Below are 10,279 nucleotides of genomic sequence, written 5' to 3'. Positions count from 1 at the left end.
CAATCCCTAATGTTTTTAACTAGGAACTGACCCCAGCACCTGAGCACCTGCTGGGCTCTTAGTCTCTGTCATGTTAAAAGAGCGCACAGAAGGACTCAAGCCATCAAAAGCATCCTGCTGCATTACATTAAATATTGATAAAAAATATGCAAATTGTTTATTGATCTTCTCCAGGAAGGGCTGAGATAATGAGAGAGGGACTGTTTGAGATGATGCTTGGGATTTTTAACTTTTTTTTTTTTACATTAGACTGTTGTTGATAGCTGAAGTTAATGAGGTCTTTCGGTTCACTCAGTATTTCAGACCTTACCACTAGTTTGAAGACAAAAGAGATCAATGCATCTTTATTGTGCATCACTGCCAGCAGTGCCCTGCAAAGGGCAGGAGTATTTGTACAGGTGCGGTGCCACCACTCCTTAATAACTTTACCTGTACTGCCCTGGTTAATATTATACTACTCTAAATTGTCTTATCCTGCCCTGTATTTGTTTTCCAAGGCTGATATATATCAGAAGTCGATGCTCACACTGTCTCCAACTTATTAGCAGTTCAGTATATAATTAATACCCAGAGACCAGTTGTTTTTCCATTCCTCTTTGCTCAGAGCATTAACTGCATCACATATGCTTCCTACCCTTTGTGTGATTGACATGTGACAGCTTTTAACTGTCTTTCTGTGCCTTCATCCTCATGCTGGAAATTTCTTCACATTCACATCCTTGGCTTTTTTTTTTCTTTCTTTCTCTTCTACCTCTTCCTCAAATTTTTGGATGCTTTCTGATGCCCCAGGGGAGTAAGCAACTATAAATCCAAAGCAGCTGGGTCAGGGTAGTGTTGCCCCCACACTGACCATTCATTTCAAAGCAAAAATCTGTCACACCTGGTTTACCTGCAGGTCGTTGGTTCTGCACCTCCACCAAGCCTAATTCCAGACAGAAACACTATGGATGTGGCCACAAGAAGTCTCTCTCTGCAATGGGACCCCCATTAACAAATTCCTGGAGTGCCTGCATTTTGTCTAGGAAACAGCAACAGACAGGTCATGAGGGTTTGCCAAGGTAGTTGAGGCTGCAGTGACTGTCATTGCAGTCTGGCACTGATTTGAAAAAGAGCCTCCCTTCCCAAAGAACCCAAAGAATAAACTTCACATTCTTACCATAATTATTTAAATTTTCTTAGGATTTGGATGAGCCCATCAGTAGTGTGTTAGGAGCTGCACAAAACCATATTAAGATGCACCTTTGCCCCCAAAGTTTACTGTTCTTAGATGAACAGAGTAGATATGATGTGATCTGAATATGAAAGAATGACTCTTAGGTAGCAGGAGAAGATCTCAGGTTTCTCCTTTGCTGCAAATTGCAACTGGTTAGTGGCAAGACTGCGAGTACAACCCAAATCTCATGGGTTCCAGTCTGCTGCTGTTGTTCCTGGGCCACCAGTGTCCCCTTGGGCAGTTATGCAGGTGCCTGCAACACAGAATGCCAACCTGAGCTGTACTTCCAAATCAACAGTCTACTTAGTTAATGTAACCAAGTGGTTTTGTCACAGAAAAGTGTGTCCCAGGAAAGGTATTTCCAACACAAGCAGACTAAAAGAAATGGGGGTGGATAAATACTGTCAGCAAAACATCAAAGAGAGGATAACACCTAGGGATGAGGCACTCGAATGGGATGGCCAGATAAAATCTTGGATCTGTCATGTCAAAATTCAGAGCAGTTTAAGAGCAGGAATTCAAAATTTTGTGGTAGCTCAATCTAGGGGCCTAATCCTGAGTGTACTTGTGTTGTCAGTACTTCTGCCACATTACACATCTTTACAAACACTACTAACTCTTCTGACAAACTGAAATGGGAAAACAGAGACTTGAACACCTTTGTAGTTTGTTCAAATCTTCTAAGGGTTTGGATATAGAAAATATTAACTATAAAATCTAAAGTATTTCTAGAAATGGCTGCATACCAGGAAAAAAAATACAAGAGCAATGACTAAAGATATTCTAAATCATAGACTGAATGTATTTGTAGATTTTTTTATCATTCTACATCAACTAAGACTATGGGAGAAAAGCTATGTTTTCTCAGGGGAAAATACTTCAGTGAGAGGCTGAAAAAGTTAGTTTGCCAGAGCAAATCAGAAAAACATAAATAAACAATTATTCAAAATTGGATGAAAGTGATTGATGGGCTGTACTTCCCTGTGTACAATTTCAAGACTGATGCTATACTATTGTGTATGTCAGGGTACAAGAGACCTGAATTATTAATTGCTCTATGATTCCCATTCTCTGAATTATACACTCCCTCAGTGCTTCTCTGAATGTATATTCTGTACATGTAAACAAGAGCAAAAGCAGCTCGCATTCCCAGATAAACAGAAGCACTTTTAGGTTTGACAGTTTTTTGCTGTCCCCACCAACAGAAAGAACCAACCAATTTAAAGCTGCTAAGCAGCAGGGAAAACATTTTTTCCCCGTCTCTTTCACACCAGAGTATTTAATTATGAATTTATTCAAACAAAAATTTCAGAGCTCTCACTGCTCCAACAGTCTCTTGCCTGAGGTGCTTTCAAGCCCACAACTGCAGAAGAGAGTGGGCGGAGTAGAGCCCCAGCATTTCAGACAATCAGCTTTGAAAGCATGTTACAGCCTGTTTAGTTGTATGGACCTATTCATTTTCTATGTTTCAAACAGGAGTCATTTGCTTGAACACTGTTTTGGGGGGTTTTGTTTGTTTTTTTAAAATGTCCACTTATTCAAAGGAACAAAAATATATGAAAATATGAACAAAAGCTAAATGCAAGCAAGAGACGACAGAAGAAAGCTGTTAAATGTGACCAAGAAAATCGTGTTTCTTTTGTCTCTCTTGGCTGTATCGGAACTGAAAACACAGACAAAGGACCTCTTAGTTACACTTCTATAGACTGAGAATAAAGTCACTGAAGTCACAGGAACTTAATTTGTTAGTGAATGCAGAAAAAGCCCAAAGTAGCTTTGTCTTTCTTTACCATACTAAATGTATTTGCAGCTCAAAACTCTGATTCCTATTTAAAAAAAGGCCACTGTAAACATTTCTGAAGATGCAAACAGACCTCAAGGTAGGAACAAACTATATTTACCTCTACCAAGTGACCACATTAAACAGTGAGAATGGCCTGAAGTGACCTTCATGTCAATAGAAATCAGATCTTAAGTTCCAAAAGCAGAAGAATGCAATGACCACACTAATAGTTTGCAATAACAAATTTGTAAAAGCCGATGATTTAAAATAACATCTTCCAGACAATCTTCCAGGTTGTAGTTTAGCTTTACAGCAGGTTTAGGTTTTTCAGGGGATGGTCATGCAACAGGCTCTACAGGATTTAAGGAGCACACCAATGTCACTTACTTCACTTCTATATCTTTATGGGCAATGGTAACTTCATTGAAAAAGGGATTTCATCATAGAATCATATAATATACTGAGTTGGAAGGGACCCACTAGGATCATCGAGTCCAGCTCGTGGCCCTGCACAGTACAACACAAGAATCACACTAGGGGCCTGAGAGCATTTCATCCCAGATCGGAACAAAGCCCTCAAACCTAGAAAATGGGCAAGCCCTGAATGTGTAATCTAAGTCAGGCAGTCCCACCAGGTGCCTAAGTGCCACCAGCTCCAGCAATGGTGCAAGCACTTCTCTGGCAATGCAAGCCACAGACTTGATGAGCCCTGAACTATCTGTGTGGTTGGCAGTCGCTCCAGGAGCACCTCACCAGAGGTCCTGCAACCAGTGGGAACTTCTGCTCTGAGATGGTGTCCAGCAAAGCTGTGTGAATCCTCAGAAACACAACTGATACCAATCTGCCCAGAAAGCTGATAAGATCTAGGAACTTGGGAAATTCCTGGAGATTTAGTGGTTTCTTAACTAGAAAAAAGACATGATGAAAGGAAGCTGGAAACCCAGCTTCACCAGGAGCTACAGGGTCAGCAGCTACCAGTCTGGGCTTTCAGGTTCCCAAATCTTTTAGGAGCCTGTCTGTGGGACAGACATGATCTGCTACCAGGTAAGTATGGTGACTAAGGAGCTGGTTTACACAGTTTTCATGGCACCTGCTGAGCAGGCACACCAACAGGAAAAGTCATCAAAACTCTTCCTGTGCTCCTCCATTTCCATAGATTATTTTGGATTTAACAAACAGGATTTTTCTAGGAGGAAAGGATTCTCTTGAAAAACACCAAACTGAGCCCAAATTCCACCCCCTTAAGACAACGCAGCCATCTTCCATGAACACACAGGGTCAGGCACACCTGAAAACAGGAAGAAATGCTACTGAAAAGGTAGCATCCTTCCCACGCAGGATTCCCACACTGCTAGAGAATTAGTGAGAAAACAAACAATATCTGACAGATATTAATCACATCACTTAATACACAAGCACCAGGTGTGCTGGAGATGAGAAGGGAGAGGAACTGATACAGAATTAAATTAATTGTTTTCAACTGTGTTTTCCACATAAGAAAACCCTCTAGAATGTCTCCATATTTTTTTTAATAATTATTAGTAATTCTTTCATCGATTAATTGTAAGTTAATATTCTGAAGTCATTCAGAAAGCAAAAATAAAGGTATGTTGAGGAACAACAAAATGCTGCTTAAAAAGAGCAGTAACAACACACCTGCAATCTGCTTTGGAAATTTACCTAAAGACCACGATTAAAGCTGTTGGGAACAGAGCAGAGCATAGCCAGCATCATCTTTAGCAGCAGACTGCAATTCCATATCAAATGCTTTCTCATCTCACCCTAGCAGCCAACAAGGAACATTACTGGTGTAACCCATACCCACAGGCTGTGTTTGGGTTACCAAGAAGGATGTCAGAAGCCACAGCACAGGATCTGTCACCTATCAGCCCCCAAAAAGCAGAAGATGCTTCACAGTTATTTTTTCAACACTCCAGTCTAAACAACTTAGCACAAATTAAAAAAAACAAACCGTCAGCTTATTGTGTGAATATTCTTCCCCGCGAAGAGACCTTTCTTGACTCCCTTGATGAGCCCCAGCCCATCTGTTTGCTTTTGTATTTGCAGGTAAGCATGGCAACAGCCAAAGCGAGGTCACTGAAGAAATGTTTAGGTTAATATAATCATTTCATCTCTTTGAAATACAGCATGTCTTGCCAGCAAGGCCATACACCAAAGAGGCAAAGTATTTGTTTAAGAGCAAGGAACCTTGCTCCTCTCTTCATTTCCGCTTGTTTCGCCCTAACATATCTCAGCTGATTTCTCTGGCATTGTCTGAAGGAGCCTGGTGATGCCAAGATCCAATAAAATCTGTATAATTTTTACTGGTGATTGAAGAAATGTGCACACAGGGAACAGAAAGCTCTATCACCTCCTCAAACACAGTTGCCAACAGGAAGGAGCACCTAGCTGATCCAGTCCTTGGCCTCCAACAGCTCCAGATCAGCATCAGTTATTACCTATGACCTGATTATAATATCCATGGTCACAAAGATAGCTACCTCAGTCTCTAGCACCCACACTGCACCAGAAGATGCTACTGCAGCACTGACAGGCAAAGCTTTCTGGGTATCACCCACTGCTCTGGGGCAGCCTCGTGCTTGCAGGTACTCTGCCACCCTATAGCCTGCAAGAAAACAATGGATCCTACTCTTCTTACTCACCCTCATCCCCGGAAATGTCCAAGGCCATGTTGGGTGTGACTTTGAACAACCTGGTCTAGTAGAAGCTGTCCTTGCCCTGTAGCTGGGGGGCTGGAATGAGAAGATCTTTAAGGCCCCTTCCAACCCAACTGTTCTGTGGTTCTGTGATTCTGCTGGTATCTCTCCTGTACCCTTTGTCTGAGAGAAACACATATACATTTAACACTTGTATCACAGTACTAGTGAGCAGTTTCAGCACTCACAACAATGGAAGTAATGTACACAATCTTTATTGTAGAGTCTAGAAGAAACATATGTTATTTATTGACTGGAAAACAGAAAACTGAAGCATAGCAGCCCTCTTAATACTGGACCTGATTCAATATCCACTGAAGTTTTGTTCATTGTCTTCAATAAGCTTTAATAAGCCAAGTTCATAAAATTACTTCTTTACTAAATCAATTACAGAACTACAAGCTATTTTGCAATAGGACTGATAGTGCTGTTTACTCAGAATACACAATTCCTGCTAATCACTTTCTTTTTCTCTCTTCCTCCTCTTCTGTTATTTTTAGATATTCTTGCTGCCTGTAACTCTGGAATTCAACAAGTGAGAACACTAATTATATATTATATATGGATACCGATATTTTAATGATAAACATAAAAACACTCTCAATTTAATAAAAAGCAGATGAGCCTTAATTTGAAAAAAAGTATATAAATCACATTAAATATCAAATCTTGATACAAACATCCCCTTTATTACAGCCTCTGATAAAATCACCTGTGATTTTCAGTGGCATCCCAATTCAGGTCTAATGATCAACCTGACAACCACACAAGAGAGGAAAATCAGGATCTGTACTGGAAATTCAAGATGACACTTTGACCTTAACTCATGCCGTGGTGCTTTTTCAAAGGGAGGGGAAGGAGTATCTTTCTTCCCAACCACATGAGTTCATTCAGAATTGTCACTCCATATTTTTTGTCCTTCTTTGCATAGTTTTATTAAATACTGTTTAAATATGTTTCAATGTGTTAAATATTTAAAAAGGGGAGATTCCTTGCATTAGGTTGAGTGCAATCAAAAGGCAGAATGCAATCAAAATTATTCCATTTCATGGAGAGAATGCTTTTATCCACACAAAGTCTGCAAAGACTTGTTTTATAGTGGAAGTGCTTGTTTTATAGAAGGCAGTGTTTTTAAGGAAAAAGAAATTAAAAAAAATAATAATAAAAAAGCCAGCTTGTGTTGCCTGTTGTTTTATCTCCAGTGTTCCTTAAAATAACAGAAAATGTCTTTTTTAAATGCTCAATTTCCTTCAGAAACTAAGCTTGCCAATATGGAAAACAAAACATGAGCTCCTAATCTTGCAAGATCTAGAGATCTTGAATATATGTTTTATTTTGGCATTGCCATGAGTTGCTTAAATGCATAGTGGTGTTGAAATTGTTTGTCTGATTTTAATGCAGGTAATGTACTTGAAGTTCACTGATCCAAAAGAAAATTTCCCAGCAGGCAATACTTGACAAGCAGGTGTCACTCAATCATGCACGTTTTCACCTCCCCGAGAGGACAGATGGTCCCAGCCTACTTAGCAATTCCATCCTCTGTTGGCAGCCCCTCTCCAATGCAGTGCCATAATAAAGATGCTCTGAGATTCGTGTTAATCTGTGGTCTTTGGGGTAAACTGTAAACAAAGTGTGTAGAGTTATCGTTTCTCATTATGAGCTGGACCTCTTATCTTCTCCTCTGCCTATAGCATATAGCTATCTTTAATGGCCTTTACCCCTGGACTCAGCTTTCATGGAGATTAGTTCCTATCATTTTAAGCACCACAGAATTACTTTGTCTGCAGAGACTTGACCTAATCTGTTTGAGGTTTTTACTATAAAGACAGTAAGACAGCCTTTTTTGTCCAAATTAGGAGAACAATGGTTTAAATTGGCAATAGCTCCTGTTGCGGCATTTTATACATATACATGTATTATACTTGCTGATTTCCTGCTCTGAGGTAGAAGAGGAATTGTTATTCTCCTCACTACCATTCAGAAACAAGTACAGCCAGGACTAGGAGGGGAGGGAATAAAAAAAATCCATACATCTGAACACCATGTTGAGGGGGGTTATTTGTCAATTCTTTTTTCACTGCTGCGATACATTTCCACTGCATCCAATTTCCCCTGTGTAAAATGAAGATTATCTTCTCCTCACAATCTGACAAGAGCAGTAGGGAAAAAAGGAGAGGGAGAGATGGAGAGTGTGCAAGAGTTCCCAGAATCGGGTCTGACACCTCCTATAATTTGTGCCATTAGGGAATTTTCCAGGACTTTCTACATGCAGAAAGGAAAAAGAAGGTCAAAGTTTCAGAGTCCTCATAATACTACTCAAAACAAAGACAGAGCTGCTTCCAGCATGTGCCATTAGAGTGATGGGTGGGACAGAGCTCAACTGATGGAAAAGGGAATTTTGTAGAGATTTTATCCCTGAGAAGGCAGAGAACCTGTTGAAGCTGATGGAAAGAATTAAACAAAATTTAAATGCGTGTCATTCAGAAGCTCTTTGGTTTCCTAGCTTTCTTAGCACCTACATAAGCCCTATATTTCTCACAGACACTTGCAGACCTCACACAAACCAGTCCTTACCAACACACGAGACTAATGGAAACAGTCATAAGGCAAACACCATTCAACTAACTTCATCCTAATCACTGACTCTAAGCCATTAGAAGACTAGCAAGCAAGATAGGGATGGAAATGGCAAATAGTAAAAAAAAACCCAAACAAACAAAAAAAAACCCCACACAAAACAGAAAAAACAAACAAAAAACACAAACAAACAAACAAAAAACACAACCCAATCAAACAAAAAAAAACCCACACACACACCCCAAAAAAACCAAACCAAACCAAACCAAAACAAAACAAAAAACAAAACAAAACAAAACAAAAAACAAACACCAAAAAACCCCACAAACAAAACCAAAACCAAAAAACACTGACAAAAAACACCAAATCAAACCCTAAGCAGATCAGAAGTCTTGTATTAAAGTTTGTCTCAGCTCTGCGGTCAGTAGGACATTTTACACTCCAGTGCCTATCTTAGGAATTGAAAATATGTGAAAGGCCTTTCTAGCTTAATGTAGCACTGTATTTGCACATAAAAACAGCAACTGAACCAGTGAACCCTTCTCCACGTGAACAAATTACCTGGTTATCATCTGTATTACGGTAGAGTCCAGGGGCTTTAGGAGAGGTTGGGGATTCAAGAGGCTCAATGGTGCCCTGAGTATCACACCAGGCTGGGGGCACATTGACACAGGTACATCCAGTTCTGCCTGTCCACTAGAGCATAGCCCAGATCAGATCATGAAGCTGTGCAGGCCTCTCAATTCCCATGCTAAAATATCCTGCTTTCCCAGACTTGCCCATTAGTCCAGGCTCAGAAATAGCTACGGGGCTGCACAATCAGAGCTGGCTCACCTTCAGCTAGTGCAAGGGGAGGAGAAAAGGCAGCAAGCATTTACATGGCTGGCTGTGGACATGTGCCCTGAGACCGAAGATTTTGAGTTTTCTTTTCTAATTTCACTACTGGTCTCCTTGGTCACTCAGCAAATTATTGGCAAGTCATTTCACCTCCTGCCCCACAAAGCAGAAATGACTGGGGCTCCCTATGGACAAATAACACTCCCTGCCCTGCTTGTCAAAGGTAAAGTAAGAATAAGAAATAGCACCAGAGTACTAACAGCTTCTTACCTTTCAGCTCAGTGCTTTGTAGACTACCTGGTAGAACACTTCCCATGTGAACACCCTCAGAGCTGCTGGGCCCTCCAGTGCCCATCCACATTGCACACATAGCACAGTGGTCCTGGCTCTCAGGACCTGCAGGGCTATTTCCACAGATTGCTTGAGCATGTGTTCCTTTATTATTTTCCTTCCCTATTTTGCTTCCCTAGAAATGGAGCCTTGCTCCCTTACTGCCTTAAACATCTGAGTCCACAAAGCATCCCTGTATGTCATGAATTCAAGCCATGTGAGCAGCCTATGAATATATTTTGGATAAACCACTTAAGTTTTTCTTCTTCCTAGCATTAGGAGAGCTCATAGGAAATGAGCAGTGAAGGACTTAAAAGCTTATACCACTTTAAGTTGTTGCCAAATATGTCTGTCATGGGAAGGAAGAAACTATTATAGGATTATTTCCTGTAAATTCAAACCACTGTCAAAAGAAATATGAACATAAGGGTGACTACACTGGGTCAAACCAGAGGTAAACCTGTTTCCAGCAGTATGTATAAGCAGATGCCCAAGTCAGAATAAGAACAAGGTAAGTAGGTGGGACACATCATAGAATCATAGAATATCCTGAGTTTAAAGGGACTCACAAGTATTATGAAAGTCCAACTTCTAGCCCTGCACAGGACAACTGCAAGAATCACACCCTTGTACCTGAGAGCATTGTACAAACCCTTCTTGATTTCTGTCAGGTTTGGTGCCATGACCACTTTGATCGCTTCCCTGGGGAGCCTGTTCAAGTGCCCAACCACCCTCTGGGTGAAGAGCCTTTTCCTAATATTCGAACCTAAACCTCTCCTGGAACAGCTTCAGGCCATTCTCTCAAATCCTGTCGCTGGTCAC

The sequence above is a fragment of the Pseudopipra pipra genome, chromosome 6, assembly GCF_036250125.1.
Source record: "Pseudopipra pipra isolate bDixPip1 chromosome 6, bDixPip1.hap1, whole genome shotgun sequence".
NCBI lineage: Eukaryota > Metazoa > Chordata > Aves > Passeriformes > Pipridae > Pseudopipra > Pseudopipra pipra.
Note: the sequence above shows the minus strand (reverse complement) of the source record.